This window comes from Schistocerca nitens, chromosome 3 (assembly GCF_023898315.1).
Source record: "Schistocerca nitens isolate TAMUIC-IGC-003100 chromosome 3, iqSchNite1.1, whole genome shotgun sequence".
In the NCBI taxonomy this organism is placed as follows: Eukaryota; Metazoa; Arthropoda; class Insecta; order Orthoptera; family Acrididae; genus Schistocerca; species Schistocerca nitens.
Genome location: NC_064616.1, coordinates 415,622,233 through 415,646,707, shown reverse-complemented (window position 1 = coordinate 415,646,707; position 24,475 = coordinate 415,622,233).

Below are 24,475 nucleotides of genomic sequence, written 5' to 3'. Positions count from 1 at the left end.
TTTTGCTGGTGGTGTATAACGGAAATATACAGGGTGTTTCTCCTAAGAGTCGACAGGCTCACCACGCCTCTGATGCGACGCCCAGTGCCGTAGGAAAGCGTCGGTTTCTTTACAAGTAAAATAATTCTACGTTCTCATTCGAGAGAGGGGGCGTAAATTAGTCTAGCGCGATATGTATTAACAGGGACAGTAAAGCACGAAGAATAACCAGTACCCCAACATCGACAGCACGGCCTCGGTCCTTGCTGACTGCTGCCGCCATGTAGCAGCGCTCCTGCTCGGTCGTTCCTGGAGTACTGGCTGTTCTTCGCCTTTTACTGTCCCTGTTAAATCATATCAGATATCGCACTAGCGTACTTTTGGACCACTGTATCGAATGAGCACGTAAAATTCCGCTTTAAAAATCATTTTGTTTGTAACGGGAAACAAAGCGACGCTTTCCGTCGACACTGGGTGTCGTATTAAAGGAGTAATGTGCTGTATTTTTTTTGGACTGAATTCAGCTACACATTACATGAACGATATTGCAAATATTTGTGGAAACACCAGAGAAAGTGCACCTGACGACTCTTAGGAGAGACGCTCCGTATAATTAACAAGTCTATATAACTCCAGAGCTAAGTGAAACTACCGACTGTCTACATACTATACAGGGTGAGTCACCTAACATTACCGCTGGATATATTTCGTAAACCACATCAAATACTGACGAATCGGTTCCACAGACCGAACGTGAGGAGAGAGGCTAGTGTAATTGTTTAATACAAACCATAAAAAAATGCACGGAAGTATGTTTTTTAACACAAACCTACGTTTTTTTAAATGGAACCCCGTTAGTTTTGTTAGCACATCTGAACATATTAACAAATACGTAATCATTGCCGTTTGTTGCATTGTAAAATGTTAATTACATCCGGAGATATTGTAACCTAAAGTTGACGCTTGAGTACCACTCCTCCGCTGTTCGATCGTGTGTATCGGAAAGCACCGAATTACGTAGGGATCCAAAGGGAACGGTGATTGACCTTAGGTACAGAAGAGACTGGAACACCACATTACGTCCACATGCTAACACCTTTTTATTGTCTTTTTCACTGACGCACATGTACATTACCATGAGGGGTGAGGTACACGTACACACGTAGTTTCCATTTTCAATTACGGAGTGGAATAGAGTGTGTCCCGACATGTCAGGCCAATAGATGTTCAATGTGGTGACCATCATTTACTGCACACAATTGCAATCTCTGGCGTAATGAGTGTCGTACACGCCGCAGTACATCTGGTGTAATGTCGCCGCAGGCTGCCACAATACGTTGTTTCATATCCTCAGGGGTTGTAGGCACATCACGGTATACATTCTCCTTTAACGTACCCCACAGAAAGAAGTCCAGATGTGTAAGATCAGGAGAACGGGCTGGCCAATTTATGCGTTCTCCACGTCCTATGAAACGCCAGTCGAACATCCTGTCAAGGGTCAGCCTAGTGTTAATTGCGGAATGTGCAGGTGCACCATCATGCTGATACCACATACGTCGACACGTTTCCAGTGGGACATTTTCGAGCAACGTTGGCAGATCATTCTATAGAAACGTGATGTATGTTGCAGCTGTTTGGGCCCCTTCAATGAAGTGAGGACCAATGAGGTGGTCGCCAATGATTCCGCACCATACATTTACAGTCCACGGTCGCTGTTGCTCTACCTGTCTGAGCCAGCGAGGATTGTCTACGGATCAGTAATGCATGTTCCGTAGATTCACTGCCCCGTGGTTTGTGAAACACGCTTCATCGGTAAACAGGTAGAACTGCAACGCATTTTCTGTTAATGCCCATTGACAGAATTGTACTCGATGATTACAGTCATCACCATGTAATTGCTGATTTAGCGACACATGAAACGGGTGAAAGCGGTGACGATGCAGTATGCGCATGACACTACTTTGACTCAGGCCACCGGCTCTCGCAATGTCCCGTGTAATAATGTGTGGGTTTATGGCAACAGCAGCTAACATACCAACTGCACCCGCTTCTCCTGTGACTGGCCTGTTACGGACCCGTTTGCGTGCTACGACCATACCTGTTGCATGCAGTTGGCGGTAGATGTTTTGCAATGTGCGGCACGTTGGATGCTCTCTGTCCGGGTACCGTTCTGCATACACCCTCCAGGCTTCAGCTGCATTTCGTCGACACTCGCCATAGGTGAGTATCATCTCCACCTTTTCAGAGTTCGAATACACCATGGTCACAGTTCCTACAACACTACACTATCACAGACGTCTGGTAACACGGTGTACTACAGTTGGTCTGCGTGCGGAGACGAATGCAGAATAACAATAGCAGCAAGCGCTACATGCGGACACCGCGACAGCTAGACCAAACCACAACAGTGCACTACAGCCACAGTCGTAAACACGGTCGTCATCGTAAACATGTCCCTGCAGATGCTGCTCGCCGACCGTGGCCCGTGTTTGTTACAACACGCAACTGAACGTCGGAGGTTTCAAGCGTCAGCTTTAGGTTACAATATCTCCGGATGTAATTAACATTTTACAATGCAACGAACAGCACTGATTACGTATTTGTTTACATGTTCAGATGTGCTAACAAAACTAACGTGGTTCCATTTTAAAAAACGTAGGTTTGTGTTAAAAAACATACTTCCGTGCATTTTTGTATGGTTTGTATTAAACAATTACACTAGCCCCTCTCCTCACGTTCGGTCTCTGGAATCGGTTCGTCAGTATTTTATGTGGTTTACGAAATATATCCAGCGGTAACATTAGGTGACACCCTGTATACAATTTCAGAAGTATCTCATTAGAGGTAATAAACAACAAATTACTTGAAATGGTGACATCAGCTTCTAGCATTCTATCATAATTTCTTGAAAATATGTCGCATACTTTTATATTCCAGGTAAACACCACAATCTGCCATTCAGAATCTCCCAACCAACAGGATTTCATTTCACTTCCCTTTCCTTTTACTTCTCATCGGGCATAATTGCTATTAGTTTTAAGGAAAGGGTCTTTGATACACGTTATGGGAGGACAAATAGGGTGTTTCTTTCTGTTAGTAGTGGTAATACTTCTTTTTTACATTGTTTCAGTTTTCTTTTGACAGGTTTATGATAGAAATTCTTTGATTATATTTCAAAATCCTAGCCGTTATAAGAAGGCAAGCAAATAAAATCTGAGGATTAAACTGTGGCAGTCACATTGATTATGGGAAAACGTTGTCATAACAAAATACGCTAAGGAAATCGATGCTAAAATCTTATTTGCGTGGTGGTATTTGAAGACCATGAATTACAATTACGAAGTACCTACTAAAATTTGAAAATTTGCATATCATATAATACGATTATTCATTATCAATTAAAAATCAAATAAAATGACAATATAAAACCCACACTGGATGCGAAGTTTTGACCAATATCTCCAATAACTGTAGTTGCTGGCAATTGTACAAGTGTTATTATACAGGTTCAAGGTAATACTTCCTAGAAGAAACCTGGAAACAAAAATGTGCAACAACCGTACTTACTAGTAATTATTTTACAGATTTATGGAAGTACTTCCAAAAGTACACATTGAAAAAAAGTATTATGCCTAATACAATCCGAATATCAGCCCATAGCATACAATGAAACGAGCTAGTGATGGGAAAGGAGAGAATAAATGCAGCACAACGTCTACTCAGCCGAAAGAATTAAAAAGGAATAATTTCGTATATCATAGGAGCGAAAATGAACAATCCTTAGTTTTGTACATTTCTTAAGGCCACACTACGAAGATACAGTGATTATAGTGCAATGAAGTAAGATTTGTCGAAAATGACGACTAACTAATCATGCTGAAGGTAAAAACATGAAACTAGTACAAATAAGAGGACAGGTACTTTTTATGCAACATTTTCGTTTACAAGGTTACTATAAGACTTTAAAGGCTGGAAGTTCGCAACCAGTTTAGAACAACGATTAGACGATTTGTCGTCACGTAAGTGCGAAAGAACTAAATCAAGATGTAGCGGCCAGCGTTTTGATCCCTCTGCCTCCTGACTGCCCTACGGCCAGACCGAGTGGGCTGGCACAGTGGTTAACAGAATGGAGTCTCATTACGGAGAATCAAGGGTCCAGCCATCCTGATTTATGTTATCCGTTGTTTTCACAAATAAATTAGGGGAAATTCCGGATCATATATCCGTTTTCTTTGCCTATTCTTCACAAATTCGTGCTTAACCTATGCTTCAACACTAATGATCCCGTCGTCGACGGAAATTAAAATCTGAATTTCCATTGGGTGTACAGAGATGTATCCAACGAAGATAGTATTGTTATAAAACTTTTTATGATAAAGAAGTGTTTTTGGTTAGTGGGGGGGGGGGGGGGGGGGGTAATGCAAAATCACGTGTTTTAGTCCGAAATACGATTTTATAGGGTGCGTGAAGTACTCGTTAGTATTCCTGGAATGCACACGACTGTATGTTTAGTTTGGTTTTATTTTTAATACTGAGAAATTAACGATATGAAGAAAGTGGCGGGAATCAAAATCAAGCAGTTATGCTAGCTGGGTATGTGGTCCGCCTTTGCACATCGGTAAAAGGCTCTTATTTTTAAGGCATACACATTTCGCTCCCATTTACTTGCGGAGTATTCTCAGTGGCGATTTTTTGCAAACGTGTGATAAATTTACAGCTGTCTGTTAAATCATCATTTTCAATGTACAATTTTCAGCTTTCTGTAGTTTCATTAATTTGCGAAATAGTTATCGCAGGATTGTCTCGGGTACAGACACGCTGTTTTAGGCGGTTCGGCCTCTTACGGTTGAAAGAAGAATGCTCGCAGCACTTCCCGTAGTGAGGGCCAATCACAGGGCAGACCGGTCACGGAAGGTGGAGCCCTGGTTCCAAAGTCACTGTACTCTGGTCTACTCTGCTCTTCTCTTCCTTTCGGTGTTCTGCTGTTTGCTGGTCTGACGTGTACAACAGTAACGTGAGTTCGGTGTTGAATACCACGTGTCGCAGGATTGCCCTTTGCTCAGGTGGCACCTGTTGTTGAGGTTATATACAGGCATTGCCTATTTGCCAAGTTATTTCGTTAATCATTCGTGCCGTGTTTTCATCCCATTCTATGATTCACTTGCTATGAATACAGGGAGTCGGCTCGTGTTCCACGTGTCATTGCTCATCCATTGTGTTTGTGGGGTCAGAAGTTACAAGACTTCGTACAGAATCCGGTTTTAGTCGTTTAATCCTAAGAGTAACAGTCAATTCAGTCAAACTTCTCATTTCATCTGATTAAATGTTTTATATCGCGTATGGAACTTTGTCCAGATGATTACTACATACTTATTATTTAACACGTGTTCTTGTGCGCTAGGGGGTCACACATTATTTCTTTTCGTTTGATTTAACTATTCTGTCACTCATACAGTGGTAACTAAAGATTCTCTCTTCACATTATGAATTAAAACACACACAAAACTGGTGTAATATTCTACAATATTTATTATTTATTTTGTAAACCGGTTTTCGACTCTTATGCTATCATCAGACTGCAACAACCTTTTATTTAGTTACATACTTCGACTTCGTCTCCATGACGACAGAAGCTACTAAGGAACGACACAAAACATAAAAATTACAATAACAATGTTCCATTTAAGGTTTACATGCAGATGACGGATCAATAAACTTTTCCCTGTGTTCTATTTAGACAGAGTGAACACCTAACATTGGTATTTATTTAGTGGATCGTTCAGGACGTAGAAACAAGGTTTTCGACATTTAATAGTATGAAATTGGGAGAGTTCTTTTCCGGTTGCTTAATCCATTTGACTCTTGTGTCCACCAATATATTGAAATAAATAATCTTTTTCTAAAGGGAAAGTTAAACATTTTAACAGCATCTAAATGATTGGTTCAAATGGCTCTGAGCACTATGGGACTCAACTGCTGTGGTCATAAGTCCCCTAGAACTTAGAGCTACTTAAACCTAACTAACTAAGGACAGCACACAACACCCAGCCATCACGAGGCAGAGAAAATCCCTGACCCCGCCGGGAATCGAACCCGGGAACCCGGGCGTGGGAAGCGAGAACGCTACCGCACGACCACAAGATGCGGGCTTTAACAGCATCTGATAGCTCTTGGAAATATATGTACGATGATACAACACTTGTTAATATTGGTGTTCAGACTTTTGGCAAAAGCGTCTGATAAATGAAACTGAAATGAAAAGTGGATGGAATAAGTTATTGCTGTATAAACACCAGCAAATGGGGCTTCGGTGTTGTATTCAGGGAGAAGATTTGCCTGCACTTCGAAGATTAAGCGTAATTCCTCTTGGGTCTGCTTTATACGACGGAGATAAGTCACCTACGAGCGTTGTAACTGGAAATATGCAGTAACGTCTATCATATCGGAGAGAGCTAAGCAAAACTACATCGAGTGTGCATGGAAACAAGTAAGCAGCAGAAGTCAGAAACGGAGCAAGTACGACAGTAATGTAGCGGGTTACATAAACTAGAAATCAACGGGCCGCTGTTACGTCAGTGGTATACTTACAGCCCGCCTTCTCACTGTAGTCCAGTGAGTGTGACGAGTCTGAGAACGGTGGCGACGCTGTCGCTTCCTTTACATCGACTCGTTCTCTCTTACTGATGCATGATAGAGGGAGTCTAGTCTTGACTTACTATGGAAGTTGAGTGTACGATCCTGCTGTTGCAGAGTAGCACAGACAATCGGCATCGGATGGCCTGTAGCAAACCTGTTTTGTGAGACTATTCTTAGTGCAACACGAGAATTAAGTGACAGTGTATACGTGCTCCATTAGAGGAAACAGTTTGATGCTACAGTCCAAAAAGAAGGAAGGATGTTCGGTGTAACGTCCCGTCGACATCGAGGTCATCAGTAAGAGAGAACGAGTAGATGTAAAGGAAGCGACAGCGTCGCAATCGTTTTCAGACTCGTCACACTCACTGGACTACAGTGAGAAGGCAGGCAGTAAGTATACCACTGACGTAACAGCTGCCCGTTGATTTCTAGTTTATGTAACCCGCTACATTACTCTCGTACTTGCTCCGTTTCTTATTTCTGCTGCTTACTTGTTTCCACGCACACTCGATGTAGTTTTTCTTAGCTCTTTCCGATATGATACACGTTACAAGCTCTGATTGTGTCAAGGTTGGGGAAGAAATTCGGCTGTGCCCTTTCGAAGGAACCATCCCGGTATTTGCCTGGAGTGATTTAGGGAAATCACGAAAATTTAAAATTTGGATGGCCGGACGTACCTTTGAACCGTCGTCCTCCCCTCCCGAATGCGAGTCTACTGTTCTAACCACTGCGCCACTTCCCTCTGTCACTAGAGGCCACACTTGCGACGAAAAAACGTAGGAAGTTCGCCTAATGCCAATAGATTGTTTGTAGTCTTGTTTATTCTACCTCCACCACAAGAAAACTTGTGTGTTTTCTCACTGTTATGTGTTCACGACCGAAAGGCGCGCTGTGTGTGTATTCTTCTGGATATAACAACCTGTGTTTATGGACTAACATCGGGCTGTGTAGCTTAGCATTAATGTCTGTAACTTTTCAATGACTGTTGTAAATTTATTTTAATAATTAATCACTATTTAGAGAAAGTAGTGGCCTTGCGTATGTACGAGTGCAGTTGGTTTAAAGGTAAGCTACCGTCACGACACGCTTCATGACCCTCTCCCTCACCTGCCACTTTGAGTTTCAAGGACACTCCCTCCCCTTCACCCTCCCCTCTCACCTCACTCTCCCCTCTATTATGGGCAATTGGATGAGGTATAAACGGCAGGAAATTCAAAAATTGGAGTTTGAGTGTTATGCTATTGGCTGGGCGAACGAGCACAGCTATCATGGTTACCATATTTATCCAGTATGGCGGATTTCATTTATTACTCTAACTTATGACCTGTCACTTTTAGATACACACCTTCTAAGGCTATAACTTTTCAGTAATTAATATAATGTATGAACCAAAAGTAGTTGTCAAGTCGTTGGATTCTGGAAGTGTGTGACATCACATCAAAAATTAGAAAAAACTAAATTGTTTGTTTAGGTCACGTATATACCAGTATTATGTTAAAACTCACACTGCAGTCATAGGCAGCTCTATTCGAAGTATAAAATACATAATAATTTGCTTGATGAAACAATTGCTGTCATGTTTTATTGTCGCAATGGACATAACCCAGTGAGAAAACGATGGGAAATTTTTAAGAAGTCGGTATTTTAGGAACGTTCCTAACATGTATGTATCTTAAGGATCAACACTGCAGGTGATAAACGCTCAGTTATAATAATATATGACAGATTATGTCTGCCACAGTTAAACATGTCACCCTTACGTTTACCACTGTAATTTATGATAGAAAGTGGACGCTCAATCATCAGTTATATGGGCCACCGAATGTGAGTCCGTGGTTTTAACTTTCCGTCAACAGTGAACTAGAAATTCGAGATTTCCGTCAATGGCTTTTTCTATTTTTCTCTCCTTCCTTAACAAGGCACTGGCAACAGCTAAAGACAGTCGCCGTTGTCTGAAGCAGCCAGTTGGTGAGGTGTGGAGGTCAGTGCATGTGTGCGCATTCTTGTGAGTCGGTTCTGTCATCAGTTCCTTGATGATGCATTGCGAGTGAGACAGTTCTTTCTTGTTATTATTGGAAAATAGCACTAATAACGTTAGCACATGTTGTTTACCTACTTCTTTATTTAGCAAATTTATTTATCCTAATTGTTGCACAATTATGAACCTTTTCATTGACCAACATTGAATACTGGATGAAGTTTTGTGTTTTAACGTTTCCAAAAGAATGGCGGATGACGAGCAGTTGTTGAAATAGTTGAACGAAGAGCTTGATAATGAAGACTGTAACGATCTAGAGCCAATCTTCGAAAAGTGACCACAATTCTGAAAGTGAGCAGTCTTTAAACAAAACTGATACTACCTATCAATTTGCTTGTATGATGAGAAAGATGACATGCAAGGGAGCTATCGTTCTCTAATTCAAAACAGAAGAGTAAGAAGAGCTCAACATAATGCTGTCAAGCATTTAGGGGCCATAGACGAAGTAAAAAATGCCAAGTGTCCAATTTATCGTTTACAGCTTTTCTTCAGAGATGATATTTTAGAGGAAATTGTTTTCTATGCTAATACTTGCATGTCTAGCATTCGTTCTAAATGTTCCACAGACAGGGATGCTGCAGGCACTAACAGTACACAAATTAAGGCATGTTTAAGACTTCTTTTCTTGGCAGGTATTCCATGAACATCACACACAAATTTACAAGATCTCTGGACTGCAGATGGTACTGGGGTGGAGTACTCCAGACTTTCAATGGGCATAAAACCGTTTCGATCCTGGTTGACATGTCTAAGATTTTATGACATCAGAAACAGAGGTCATCAGAAAGAGATAAGCGAATTAGCAGTTGTTAGAGTCTTCATCGATCAGTTCGATGAGAATTGCAAGAAACATTACAGTTTATCAGAACTAGTTACACTGGATGAAATTCTGGATGCATTCAGAGCACATGAGGATTTGCACGATATATTCCATCAAAATCTTCAGGATATGGTACAAAAATATTTACACTTACAGATGCGAAAATGTTTTATGCTAGTCATTTTCCTGTGGGAAACAGGTGGATGATCTATATCTCTGTGTCAACGCACCGCACGCTATTGGCAAAAGAATATAACATGTTATAATTTGTTAACATCAATTCCACTTGCTGACAAATTTACAATAGTTGTAACAGCTTGTAAAAATAAACGCGGAACGTCTCCACTTATGACAGTAGCAAAAATTCGTTCTTTGGAATCCAGAACTTTTTCATATAGGAAGGATACGATACTTGTTTCATGCTTAAGAAAAACAATCTTGTTGCAGCATTGTGTACTTTGCATGATTATGATAGTAGTGACAGTGATTCGGAGAAGTCCAACCCAGAAACCATAATTTTTTATAATGGAACAAGTTCTGGTGTGGATAAAAGCGACGAGATGAAATTCACGTGCTCTGTGACAAGAATTATCAGAATATGGCCATTTACAATTTTTTCCTCTCTTCTGATTGCTATGGAATCAATGAACATGTAATCTACGAGAGCAATTCAGATTCAACCCTTCCCAGAAAAGACTATCTAAACGTTCTTTCCAAAGAATTGATGCATGATTATTTGACATTCAAGATCATTCAGCTATATACGCCAGCAGACATCAAGAAAAGTATCACGGAAAGTCGAGGAAGAAGCTATTTCTATGACAGGAAGAAAAAAAAAACAAGATTTTGTTCCAATGTGTACAGTAAATCTGTTAGCCTGGAACATGTCCCAGCATACCTCTGCAGTGAGTGCATTGGAAACAGCAACCACTGTGTGCTTCGCCTGAAACTGACATCGAGGCGGTAAAGAACCGTAATTATGAACTATTTTTTGAAAATAACTTGATTAATGCGCGTACATAATATTGTAAAAGAAAAGAGAATCAACATTAATTCACAGATTACAGTAAATGTTCTTATTCGTTAAGAGTAAATTACGACTTAACACTATTTATCAACACTTCTGTTGATCAGAGACATTATGCTTACGAATTAAGTGCTTTATTTTTAATTTTTAAATATGTTATTTAAGTAACGATAATATTAAAATTGTTCATCAAACTGTTATTAAATGAAATGTAGACTCACAGTCCGCAGGCCTGTATTGGAGAGAAAATGACCGCTCGTGTGCCTGAGGTTTAGTTTAATTTATGACGCACTACGATGTCACTATCAAACACGGCTGCCCTAGGTAATTCCAACACTGTGACATATCCCAATGTAAAAGCGGAGAGAAATTTTAAAAAAATCCACTTACCGTAAGTTTAAAATAACGGGAGGCCCTCTGATGCAAGCTAGACAGTTGTCAGAACTAGACCATCTGACATAAATGTAGCTCACTGGTACGATGTGTATGTAGGATAAGGCAGGGAGCGGGAGAGGTACGAACCTGCACTTTTTAAAATTTTTAATGTCACCACTCGCGTCAGCCACTTTGCAGAACACACAGGACGCCGCACGTCGCGCAGTGTCCTGCAGCCGCAGACACACGAGCGGTCAGCAGGGCATTGCGCTGTCGCCTGGAGGCAGTGCGGCCGGTGCCAGCTAGCTACGAGTCAGATCCCTCCGCGTCAGCTGTCACGTCTAGAGATTATACGCTGTGCGTGGAAGGAAGAGGGTGACAGCCGCGGCTAGGGTTCAGAGGGATGTTGACATTTTACCTGCACCGCAAACGTCATCCAGCGCTCCACTTGCGAGTGCCATCGCAAGCTGCCTGTCAGAAGGGACGAGCACTAGTACTTAGAAAATGAAGTATAGCGTTTCAAAAACCGTGTCTAATTACAAAATTAATTCTAGTAGTGTGCACCGTGAACTTGCTCTCCGCTTATACATCTATCATCTAACTGACGTCCGTGTCCCGTTTGTGCACGGTGTGTGGGAAGAATAATAGTCGGTAAATCGCAGTATTAACTCTAATTTTCTGGATTTTCTCACTTCGGTCATTTCGCGACACGTATGTAGGAGGAAGTAATATTTTGCCCAGAATGTAATCTCTCTAAATTTTTTCAACAGTAAATTTCTCCGTTACACCAAAGCCGCTCTTTTAATGATTGCCACTGCGGTTTCTTTAAAATCTCCGTAACGATGCTGTGACGAAACGTGCCACTCTTCGCTGGAATTTCTCTATCTCTTTTACTAACCCAAAGTAATAACGGGTCCTGTCAATGTGGTTTGAGACGCAATTCCTGAAAAATAACTCTGATATCGCAAATAAAATCATATATTATAAGCGATATGTAGACGATACATTATTACTTTATAATGGTTCAAAAGACGAAATTGAGAAACTTGCTATAAAATTAAACTCTATGCATCCGAAGTTACAATTTACAGTTGAGCATGAAAATCGAAAATCTATTAACTACCTAGATCTCACTATAACTAATAACAATGGGAAACATTTATTCACCATATACAGGAAACCTACAACCACTGATGTTATTATTAATGCTACATCATGTCATCCTGACAAGTATAAAAAAGCATTTTTTAAGTCTATGATACACCGAATACTAAAATTACCGCTAGAAGCTAATGAGATCAAAAAGGAAATGACCATCTTAAAACAAATTGCAAAAACCAACTCTTTCGACACACGACAGGTAGATATCATTTTTAATAAATTACAACAATCACAAAGTACTCCACTAATAAGTAATCCAAAATATATGAAGATGACATATATGGGAAACATATCAGATAGAATCACTAACTTATTCAAAAATTCTGGAATAACAATAGCATTTACAACTGACAATACTTTACAACAAAAATTAAGACATACCGTAAATAAAGATAATGGAAAATCTACCAGATCAGGAGTGTACAAGATCCAATGTAGAGACTGTGAAAAAATATATATCGGCCAAACAGGTCGAAATTTTGCAGTAAGGTACAAAGAACATACGTCAGGTACCTCACGAACAAAGTCTGTTTTTGGTCATCATATAACATTCAATAATCATGCTGAGGGGACAGTACAACAGAATCTACAAGTTCTTCATTATGCAAATAAAGGCTTACTTATGAATATCCTAGAAGAAATCGAGATATATGCTCATTTGAAAACCAAATCATCAATGCTGCTCAATGAACAATTAGATTTTCGCGAAAAATATTATTACGACCTTTTTGACGAAATTTTATAATAAAAGCATCTACTCTTTTGTTTTTTAAAAATATAAGATTAATTATACCCATGACAAAAGCAATGTATGTAAAATATGCTGCATCAGCAGTCTCATCAGTTATTCAGATATACATAATGTGGAACGTACTATTGGCTGCTAACTTAATGCTATAAAGAACATTGCCATAAAAACTACAGTTAAAACAAGACGATTCTGCAGCATCCAACAAAGATGCAATTGTGATGTAGGCGACTTGGTATAATCGATATATACCACAACGCCAAGGATTTTACATCTTTGATGTAACTGGCACTATAATAGTATTAAGGTTGACCATAGAGGGCACAGCTATCACACATCGTAATTCACTGTTTTTATCCAAAATATAAATAAGTTGTAGACACAACTACTATCTGTTAATCAGATATTTAAATGAATCAATTTTATGTTATTAGTGTATTTCCTACTTTTATACTTTGACGATGGCGTCATATTATGAACGCTGATTGGCAGTTATGAAGTAGTGTGACAGGAAGTAGGCGGAGCCTCTGCATATTTAAGCTCGTGCTCAGCACTCATAACCATCAGTTGACTGCACAGCAGCAAGGAGAGCTCCACCTACCAACCCAAGGGAGCCAATGGGTATAACTAATTTTATTTTATTTTGCTAAAAATTTTGACATCATTAGACTTTTTCATTCATTTAAAGATTGGTATCTAGTATTTCTTAAAATTTATTCACAGGTCTGATGATGGTTTTATAGAAAAAACCGAAACCGGTTACTCATTAAAACAGACATAACGTGATCAAGACTGAACTTTAATCTAAATATAACAATTAATTGATCACTGTATTCCAAAAATGTTTACCAAAATTGTTAATGGTCAGTAGTTTATTATCGGTTCAAAAAATGGTTCAAATGGCTCTGAGCACTATGGGACTCAACTGCTGTGGTCATCAGTCCCCTAGAACTTAGAACTACTTAAACCTAACTAACCTAAGGACATCACACACATCCATGCCCGAGGCAGGATTCGAACCTGCGACCGTAGTTTATTATCGGTAAAGGTATGACTGCGCCCCATTTCTTTGATGGTATATTAAAAGGGAGAACGTGCACCAATCTCCTTCGGAACGAACTGTCTGTTCTGTTCAATGAAATTCATTTAAGAACGAGGCAAGTCATATGGATGCAACAGGATGATGCCCCCAGCCACTGCACTGCATCTGTGCACCAAGCTGCACGGGATCTTTTTCTCAATGACACAAAATGCAGACATACGAATGGCCAGCTACGTGTCCCAATCTATCTGTGCTCGAATTCCATACAATAAAGGATATGGTTTACGCAGAACAACATGAAAACAGTCACGAGATGAAAAACCGCATCAGGCAGGTCTTGTCTGCACGTATTGAGTCATATGATGTACTGCGTGCTACAGCTAGCAACCGTTACAGACAGGAACGGTGTCGAGAACTATACGACAATTTGAGTATCTGCAGTAAGGGACTGACCAACCATGTAGTGATTAATTTTTGCCGGCCGGAGTGGCCGAGCGGTTAAAGGCGCTACAGTCTGGAACCGCAGGTTCGAATCCTGCCTCGGGCATGGATGTGTGTGATGTCCTTAGGTTAGTTAGGTTTAAGTAGTTCTAAGTTCTAGAGGACTTATGACCACAGCAGTTGAGTCCCATAGTGCTCAGAGCCATTTGAACCATTTGAACCATTGATAAATTTTGGTTTACTCTTTCTCTGTTTCCCATTTTTTACTTTGTTTTACTCTAACAAGGGAACCTCCCCATCGCACCCCCCTCACATTTAGTTGTAAGTTGGCACAGCGGATAGGCCTTGAAAAACTGAACACAGATCAATCGAGAAAACAGGAAGAAGTTGTGTGGAACTATGAAAAAAATAAGCAAAATATACAAACTGAGTAGTCCATGCGCAAGATAGGCAACATCAAGTAGCGTGTGAGGTCAGAAGCTCCGTGGTCCCGTGGTTAGCATGAGCAGCTGCGGAAGGAGGGGTCCTTGGTTCAAGTCTTCCCTCGAGTCAAAAGTTTACTTTTTTTATTTTCACGAAGTTATGATCTGTCCGTTTGTTCATTGGCGTCACTGTTCACTGTAATAAGTTTAGTGTCTGTGTTTTGCGACCGCACCGCAAAACAGTGCGATTAGTAGACGAAAGGACGTGCCTCTCCAATGGGAACCGAAAACATTTGAGCGCAAGGTCATAGGTCAACCGATTCCTCCACAGGAAAACACGTCTGATGTATTCTATACGACACTGGTGACGGCATGTGCGTCACATGACAGGAATATGTTGTCGACCCACCTAACTTGCACACTTGCCGAATGGGTAAAAAGATTCTTCTACCTTGCCCGATTTAGGGTTTCTTGTAGATGTGATAATCACTCCGAAAAAAGTAATGAAAATATGAGAGTTTGTCACATAAACTGCAACAAATGAATGCAACAGTTTCACAGTCGCACAGTTTACCCTGTGCTCTGTCAAATTTGTTTTTAATGTTTTCAAATTTTTCCGTGTGTAGACCGTCAAATCCTCCATATGTCCAAGAAAATCTGAACATGTCCTGGAATTTTGGAGAACGAAGCTGATTATGCGTTAGAGCCCGATCTTTGATAATTGTCTGAAAATAAAAAATAAAAATTTTCATTCAATGGAAGACTTGACCCTAGGACCCCTCGTTCCGCTGCTGCTCACGCTAACCACGGGAGCACGGCGCTCCTCAGCTCACACTATCCTTGATGTTGCATATCTTGCGCATGGACTACTCAGTTTGTGTATTTTACTTATTTTTCTCATAGTTCCACACAACTTCTTCCTGTTTTCTCGATTGATCTGTGTTCAGTTTTTCAAGGCCTATCCACTGTGCCAACTTATAACTAAATCTGAGCGGGGTGCGATGGGGAGGTTCCCTTGTAAGAATTTGTTACTTGCCTTACCTAGAGAAGAATTTAGGATTTCTTGATGTTATGTAGACTATTAATGTGTCACGTATCCACAACGTAGGATCAATAACAAAGTACCAAATTAAGCTGATTGCTGTCTCTGGAATGCAAATCGGTGGCAATAAATTGCTTTGGTAGCAACTAAGCAATTTATTAATTATTTACTGGCCCAGAAATTCATTTGTAAATGTGTAATCTTGCTAGTCAATAAGTGCAGTAACTAAGCTAAGTTAAATATGTTTCGTTTACTTTTTGCTATGTTTTATCAATCTCAAACATTCGTAAAATTCAGTAGATATTATCCTCTTAAGAAAATGGAAACTGATATACCTGGTCGTTCCGTGAAATCGCATGTATTGGGCGTTATTACTACTGTGTCTACGTGGATTGCTTTCAGTCCGTCTGTACTGCAGTAGATACTCGGAGTATCAGTTTTCCTTCGTATTTTACTCTCCTACTTAATACAATCGATAAACGGAATGTCATATTACACCAACTTTGGACAGCTCTATCGAATTAACTCGCTGGATTCCACTTTAAAATATTTTTTGTGACGGAAACATACCGACGTTTCCGCTGACACTGGACGTCGCAGGTAAATGGTGATGGGCAGCATTTGTTTGGGCTAACTCCTGCTACACATTGCAAAAACGTGATTGGACGTGTCTGCCGAAACACTAGATAAAATGCTCCTGAAGACTGTTAGAAGAGACAAACCATATATTAACAGAAAAATTTCCACTACTAATCGATCAGTCATTTGATAATAATCATCATGCCAAATGGTTGCGAATGTAGCGCAAAGGCGTGAGTTCTCGGCTATTATTACGAACTCGAGTTCAGTCTCTCCTTTTTACGCTGGTATAGTCCACTTGTACCCGACAACAGGCGAAAATGACGAGTTTATGGTTAAATGGGCAGTCTCAGGGTTTACGGTGAGAGTGACGTGGGAGATGACGTCATAGAACCCGCTGGCGAGCTTAAGGCGAGTATACAGAGCTCATTTATGGTTCAAATGGTTCAAATGGCTCTGAGCACTATGGGACTCAACATCTGTGGTCATAAGTCCCCTAGAACTTAGAACTACTTAAACCTAACTAACCTAAAGACATCACACACATCCATGCCCGAGGCAGGATTCGAACCTGCGACCGTAGCAGTCGCGCGGTTCCTGACTGAGCGCCTAGAACCGCTAGACCACCGCGGCCGGCTCAGAGCTCATTTATGATCTCTAGTAAGCGGTCGAATGGCTTACTATCACGGCGGGTCACCGCAACAGCCAATTCCCGCCGCATTGCCTTTAAATTTTAACTCATTTCTCGAATGTTTTCACTAAAAGCTTCGTCAACATTATCAAACGTTATACAACAGGGGTCTTCTCCCGTAGAACTTTCGAGTGCTGTTAAAAAGTGTTCTTTAAAAAAAGAAAAAAAAACTGTTGATACAAGAGTTGAGCGGATCAAATTTGTAACAGAATTTTGCGCCTCTCTGCTTACTGTGATATGCTGAAACCTCTTTTGGATATGTATAATGGTTAACAGAACAAAAGGGCTGAAGCTTTAGATGATTCACCCCGTATGAGAGAATTATCGTAAGACCCACATTTCAAGTGTATCAGTTGTCCACAATGTAACAATAAGAAAGATTACCGCGCCAGCTGTAATTAATTCGCTCTCTGAACTGGGGTGTTGAGAATGTATGTTGCCGCCAGAACAACAGTCGGCTGCTCCCCCGAGACTACCACTGTCGGCAAAGCGTGATGCCGCATAGTTATTTGTCACATTCATTTTCGTTCTGCGTATGCGCACGAATTGTACGTTTTGTTTTAGTTGGCACGAGGGTCTAGTTTTGAGCGGTCACTGTGTGACGGCGACGGCGCAGTAGCCTCCTCCGCAACGGTGTTTGCTGGGTGCGGGCGGCAGCTGTCGGGCGCCCCTTGCGTGCTTCGCATTCCGGACTACCAGCCGCGCTTTGCTATTCCCAACACGTACCTCCTCTGACTCTCAATAGGCGCACTCTGTCCTTTTACACACTGCCTTTCGGGGATTTTTCTCTTCGATTCATAATGAAGCAGGAAGTGTACATTCAACTGGTGAGGCACCGATCAGTTGAAACAAGGCTTGCGTAGATTTTGTTTGTTTCGTATCGTACGGAAATGACGATACTCGTTTCCAAAACGAAAAGACATAAATCTGCCGGAAGAGAACAGCGTTAAGTGCTGGACAAGAACAGCAAGCCCATTTAAAAATTATCGGAAGAGTAGTTGTACGTGTCTTGTATTGGTAAAACACTTGAACATTTTAGCCTCAATACTATTCTCGGTAAGTTGTACACCGACGTGTTTGACAACCGATATCTTTGCACGTTTATATTTCAAAATTAACCCTTTAGTAATAGTAGTTTCCCCATTGGTAAGAACATTTTCGTATACAAGGGCCTTTTCCTATAACGTAATGATTCCGATATACGGTTAGATAAAATCTAATAAATATTATGTTTATGTAATTTGTGACGTTTTTGTGAGATCTCCTCTCACTTTTGAATGATAGTTCCACACTACACCAAATATGATATAAATGTTGTAACAATTGTATATGAATAATTATTTTGGCGTCTTATTCTGTATCGCAACTTAACTTTCGAGTCTCAGGTGTTATATAACTATGTTCTAAAGAAAGTTTCGTCCACATTTGTACAAACACGGCCCAATTTTGCATCTCTGTTAAGAGTATAATTTTCTAAACACCTAGCGGTTTAACAGTAATGGTGATTTATAAAGTAGAGAAATAGCTTTACTTCATAAAATTTATAAAACAGCAATAGAGCAAGTTAAAGCAAAAAATAATAAATATTTAACGAATACTTCATGACGAAGTTTTCCTAAGATTGGCAGAACAAATCCTCATAAAACAACTAGCAGCAGTGAAATCAGTTTTTTTTTAATTTATATTTTGGATACACAGAAGCATGAAGTCTTAAGATCTTATATTTAGGTAATTACATTATTAATGAGATACCTGAGGCTGACACTAAGAAACTAAATACTGGATATCTGGCTCAATTTTTTTTAAGAAACAAGAGATGATCTCCGCTTTTGGAAATATTAAGGGGCTCCGGAAAGGCTCAAAATCATGAAAAGTTCAATTTTTACTTTTTTGCGTTTTCTGAATCTGCAGACTATTACCTTTTAATAGATATATAATTTATTCAATTCCGAAGACTACAACTATTTTTAAATTTTTTTTTGAAATGTGTTCTACATGGGCGTGACCCACTGTGGCGCTGTTAAACTGCTGTCAAATGGTGTTATTATTAACGTCCGTGTTCATCAGGTACATTTTAGTGATGTGAGATAAAGTATGTGTTGTGGCTAACCTGTGATGGTTCAATATATATCGCTGGTGTGATTGTCGATTGTTTCATGTTTATTTACTCTGTCGTTATCTCGAAAATATTCGTAATTAATTCTGTTTCTTGAGTCTCTGTTTTGTTGAAGTATAATAATGAGTAAAAGTAAAGTTATTAGAAATCCTCTGAAGGCTTTTAAGAAAAGGAGAAATGTTGGAAAGCCAAAGGTATGTGTTATTACTGTAAACAATGAAGACGATAACCAAGTGAGTGAACCTAACCTCTCAAGTACACCTGCCCATAGCAGTCAAAGTGGGAAAGAAAATACTTCACAGAAGAAGCTTGGTTCAATGAGTGAAAACTATGAATGTTTTATGGGCGAATCGGATGTGAATGAAATATTTGATATGTCGGTTCTCAAAAGAATTTTATCAAACTGTGTAAGATGTATTCATTGTAGTGAAGTTGGTCTGGAACTCTCCATAATAAAGCACGTAGGACTTCCTAGTGAAATACAACTGAAATGTGATAAGTGTTCATACATGACCACCTTTTGGAACAGTGTTGCAGTAACTGCAACTGAAGAAAATGGTAGCAAAATCTACGAACACAACATTAGATTTGTTTATTCCTTGCGTTCAGTTGGTAAGGGTGCTACTGCAGGTGCTATTTTCTGTGGCATCATGAATCTTCCAAATCCCCCAACCAAGTTTACGACCTATAATAAATTAATAGGGTCTAAAGTAGAAGATGCCTGTATAGAATCTATGAAGAACGCTGTGGAAGAGGCAGTAATGGAAAATAATGGTAACAGAGATTTGACTGCAGCGTTCGATGGTACCTGGCATAAACGGGGACACACATCTCTTCATGGTGTAGTATCTGCCACCAGTATGTATACAGGGAAAGTTTTAGATGTAGCAGTAATATCAAAGTATTGTAGATGTCCACAAAAATATAAAGGTACACATGAAAATAATTGCAAAGCTAACTATAGTGGCAGTAGTGAAGGAATGGAAGTGGCTGGTGTTGCTAGTATATTCCAGCGTTCTGAGGCGTGTGATATGTTAATTAACTTGGTGACGGTGATTCTAAAAGTTTCAAACATGTTCAAGGACTGAAGCCCTATGGTGATGATGTTGTAGTGCAGAAATCTGAGTGTATTGGACACGTACAGAAGCGAATGGGAACAAGACCTCGGCGACTGAAAGCTTCGTACAAAAAACAAAAACTCAGTGATGGTAAAGGGTTGGATGGGAAGGGAAGGTTAACTGACAGTGTAATTGACAAAATACAGAACTATTATGGAATGGCTATTAGGCAAAATACACAAAGTGTCGACGAAATGAAGAAGGCTGTTTGGGCTCTTTTTTTTTTCATACTTCTTCAACCGATGAAAATCACCAACATAGCTTGTGTCCCAAAGAAGAAGACAGTTGGTGTAAATATAACAAAGGATTGCTAACTGGTGAAGTGTACACTCATAAGCATAGTCTGCCTCATGCAATAATGGAGGTGATAAAACCTATTTTCAGAGACTTAGCAGCACCTGAACTGTTGAAAAAGTGTATTCACGGAAAAACTCAAAACCCCAATGAAAGTGTAAATAGTGTTATATGGTCGAGAATCCCCAAGACTGTATTTGTTGGAATAGAAACACTTCACTTTGGTGTGTATGATGCTGTTGCGACTTTCAATGATGGCAACATTGTAAGGTGCAAGGTATTTAGAAATATGGGAATGAAGATAGGTTCTAACATGGTACGAGCGATGCTTGCTTTAGACAAGGAACGCCTTCGGGCTGCAGACAGGGCTGTAAAGAGTCTAGAAATACAAGCAAGAGTAAACAGGAGGAGGAACAAGAGGAAGCTGGAGGAGGAGTTTGCAGAGGATGAAGATAATCCATCCTATGGACCTGGAATGCACTAAAAAGTTAATCCAATCTTTGTCGCTCAATTCCCAAAACTTTTATTTTCTCATATTAATTACATGTTTTCTAAGAATCTTCCAAACATATTTGTTTCAAACTTTCAGTAAATGTTACACAGTACCTTCTGCATAATTTAACACAGCCTTTTTCTAAAAAACTGTATATTTTTGAATATATAAATAAAAAATTGCAAAAAAATGTTGTGAATTTTCATTACAAATAAAAAAATCATCTTTAATAACTGAACTAAAATTTTGTAAAATCCCTGTGTTAAGTTGTAGCCCATATTCCAATAAATAATCTGTAAAAAGTTCAACTTCCTACCTCAAATACTTTGTGAGGAAAGATGTAATTTATAAGCGTTATTTTAACATTGCAAGTATAGGGCGTTCCGGAGCCCCTTAAAGCGGGTTCCTTGATTAGTCATAACATTATTAGTAATATTATAGCCTGATTCCACAGGACATGAGATATGGAAAGGTATCAATAAACTGAATATCGTTTTCCACATAACTGGATGCAGGACAGTTTTTGCTTTTTTTTCTCATTTTGCCATATCTTTTCATGTCCACCACTATCGAATTTATGTATTCTTTCTTTATGACATCTAATTTCTAATAATTCTTCTCAACAGAATTTACGGTAAAAGGATTGTTCAAGAGGTCATAAACCATTAGTTTCAAAATATCTGCAACTTGTTTTTCCTTGTTGGATTTAAGTTCGTTAATGTGGCTACCGACTCTGTCAATAACCACTGGAGTCAAATTATCTGTTACGGATAATTCGGGAATATGACGTAGCACCCTCTTCAGTAGATTATAATGAATTAATTCAAGTTCGCCAGTGAATAATGACACAATACTTTGGCAAACTATAAGAATTTTATTAACTCCTTGAAACTGCAAATTGACATAATTTAATCACTTGAAAATATAAGATCTGCCAAGGAAGAGGCATCATTCTTTAATGTTTTTAACTTTTCAGGCAGACTGCCATTATTATTATATTGCAAAATTTGTATCACTAGCATGTAATTCTACAAAATAACCAAATATGTGCCCTTTGACAGCCTCCGATCATCTGCATTCGAAAGTAACCTAATAAAATCATCATTACTGTCCTGCAAAGCTGTAATTCTGTAATTTTTTGAGTTGGATTTGACAGTTCTTACCGTTCGAATTATCATGAATGGAGCCTTGTACTAAGATGTCTTCCTAAAGCATGTTGTCTGTGCACCATACTATGATTACATAACACATTTAGCACTTCTTTCTTCAAATCAGCAACAAACCCACTTAGCAACCCAACACTGATTGTTCTCTGTCAGTAGCACACGCAATATGTTACTCAAGGGAGTATTATTTTTTGTAAAGTATGATTTCACATTATCAAATTTGGATAATCCTGTTGTGTCTTTAATGAAATACAGGGTGTTACAAAAAGGTACGGCCAAACTTTCAGGAAACATTTCTCACACACAAAGAAAGAAAATATGTTATGAGGACATGTGTCATGAAACGCTTACTTCCCATGTTAGAGCTCATTTTATTACTTCTCTTCAAATCACATTAATCATGGAATGGAAACACACAGCAACAGAACGTACCAACGTGACTTCAAACACTTTGTTACAGGAAATGTTCAAAATGTCCTCCGTTAGCGATGATACATGCATCCACCCTCCGTCGCATGGAATCCCTGATATGCTGATGCTGATGCAGCCCTGGAGAATGGCGTATTGTACCACAGCCGTCCACAATACGAGCACGAAGAGTCTCTACATTTGGTACCGGGCTTGCGTAGACATGAGCTTTCAAATGCCCCCATAAATGAAAGTCAAGAGGGTTGAGGTCAGGAGAGCGTGGAGGCCATGGAATTGTTCCGCCTCTACCAATCCATCGGTCACCGAATCTGTTGTTGAGAAGCGTACGAACATTTCGACTGAAATGTGCAGGAGCTCCATCGTGCATGAACCACATGTTGTGTCGTACTTGTAAAGGCACATGTTCTAGCAGCACAGGTAGACTATCCCATATGAAATCATGATAACGTGCTCCATTGAGCGTAGGTGGAAGAACATGGGGCCCAATCAAGACATCACCAACAATGCCTGCCCATACGTTCACAGAAAATCTGTGTTGATGACGTGATTGCACAATCGCGTGCGGATTCTCATCAGCCCACACATGTTGATTGTGAAAATTTACAATTTGATCACGTTGGAATGAAGCCTCATCTGTAAAGACAACATTTGCACTGAAATGAGGATTGACACATTGTTGGATGAACCATTCGCAGAAGTGTACCTGTGGAGGCCAATCAGCTGATAGTGCCTGCACCCGCTGTACATGGTACGGAAACAACTGGTTCTCCCGTAGCACTCTCCATACAGTGACGTTGAAAGGGTACAGTACCGCCCGACATTGAAAATAGGTACAACATACTTCATTATTTTTGTCAGAACAACACATTTTTTTTGAAAAATAACTCAATTTCAATTAATACAGCGAAGCCGGATACCAGTGTGGGAAAGAATGACAGTTTATTTATTTAATTGATCACATGTGCACTCCCACAAAGTATATCCCTACATCCAGTTTGGTGAGATCTGTGAAATGAATGAATGTATGGTCGTCTGCTAACCGCGGATAGTGAATGTGAATATATGATCATCTTTGAGACGATTCTTTGGCCACCTTTGGTGGGACCAAAGAGATGAAATTTACCTGAGCTTTGAGCGCCTGAAATGTGGCTGACCAATACGGTAGCAAGGTGCTCCCCCACTTCAGCAGAGGTGCGAGAGGACCTGAAGAACGGCCATATTTCAGCACTCTGCCGCTGGATCTTGTGCTGTTAAGACCTGTCTTAGGTGTGCTTCGTAAAGACAAAAGAGTGGAGACATGGTATGCATGTGGAATATTTAAGAGTAGTTTGAAAAAATAATTACTCTATTTCAGGAACTTTTGTGGGGAGAATTAAATGTCAGGCAGGTAATATTAATGGGATCGTAGTAATCTTTGGAAGTGACCAACGGTCACAATGAAACCACGTGTAGCTATAAGTTTAAATACTTCCGTGTGCTGAAGTTAAGCTGAATTACTAGCGTGTGTACTATAAGTTGAAAAATTTAAGAAATAGCGTGTGCAGAATTTGAAATTAGAGGCGAGTACTTCCACGTGGTGAGTACTGTGAGAGTCTCAATCTGTGTATGAGACAAAGGATAAAGAGAAGTACTCGTCCATGGTATCAGTTGAGGACTCGCGTGTGTGATGAATATGCTCTTAATATTACTTTGCATGTTATGTTTCCGTGTGACGCTTGATTCAAACTATAATACTCTGAGAGAGAAGCAAGGTGAGTCAGCCGTCTATCCAGCAACGCCACTTGGCTTGCATTGCACAGGAAGACGTGCATATATCTCTAGAGTTCATAGTAGGAAAGAAGAATTACGAAGTGGGGCA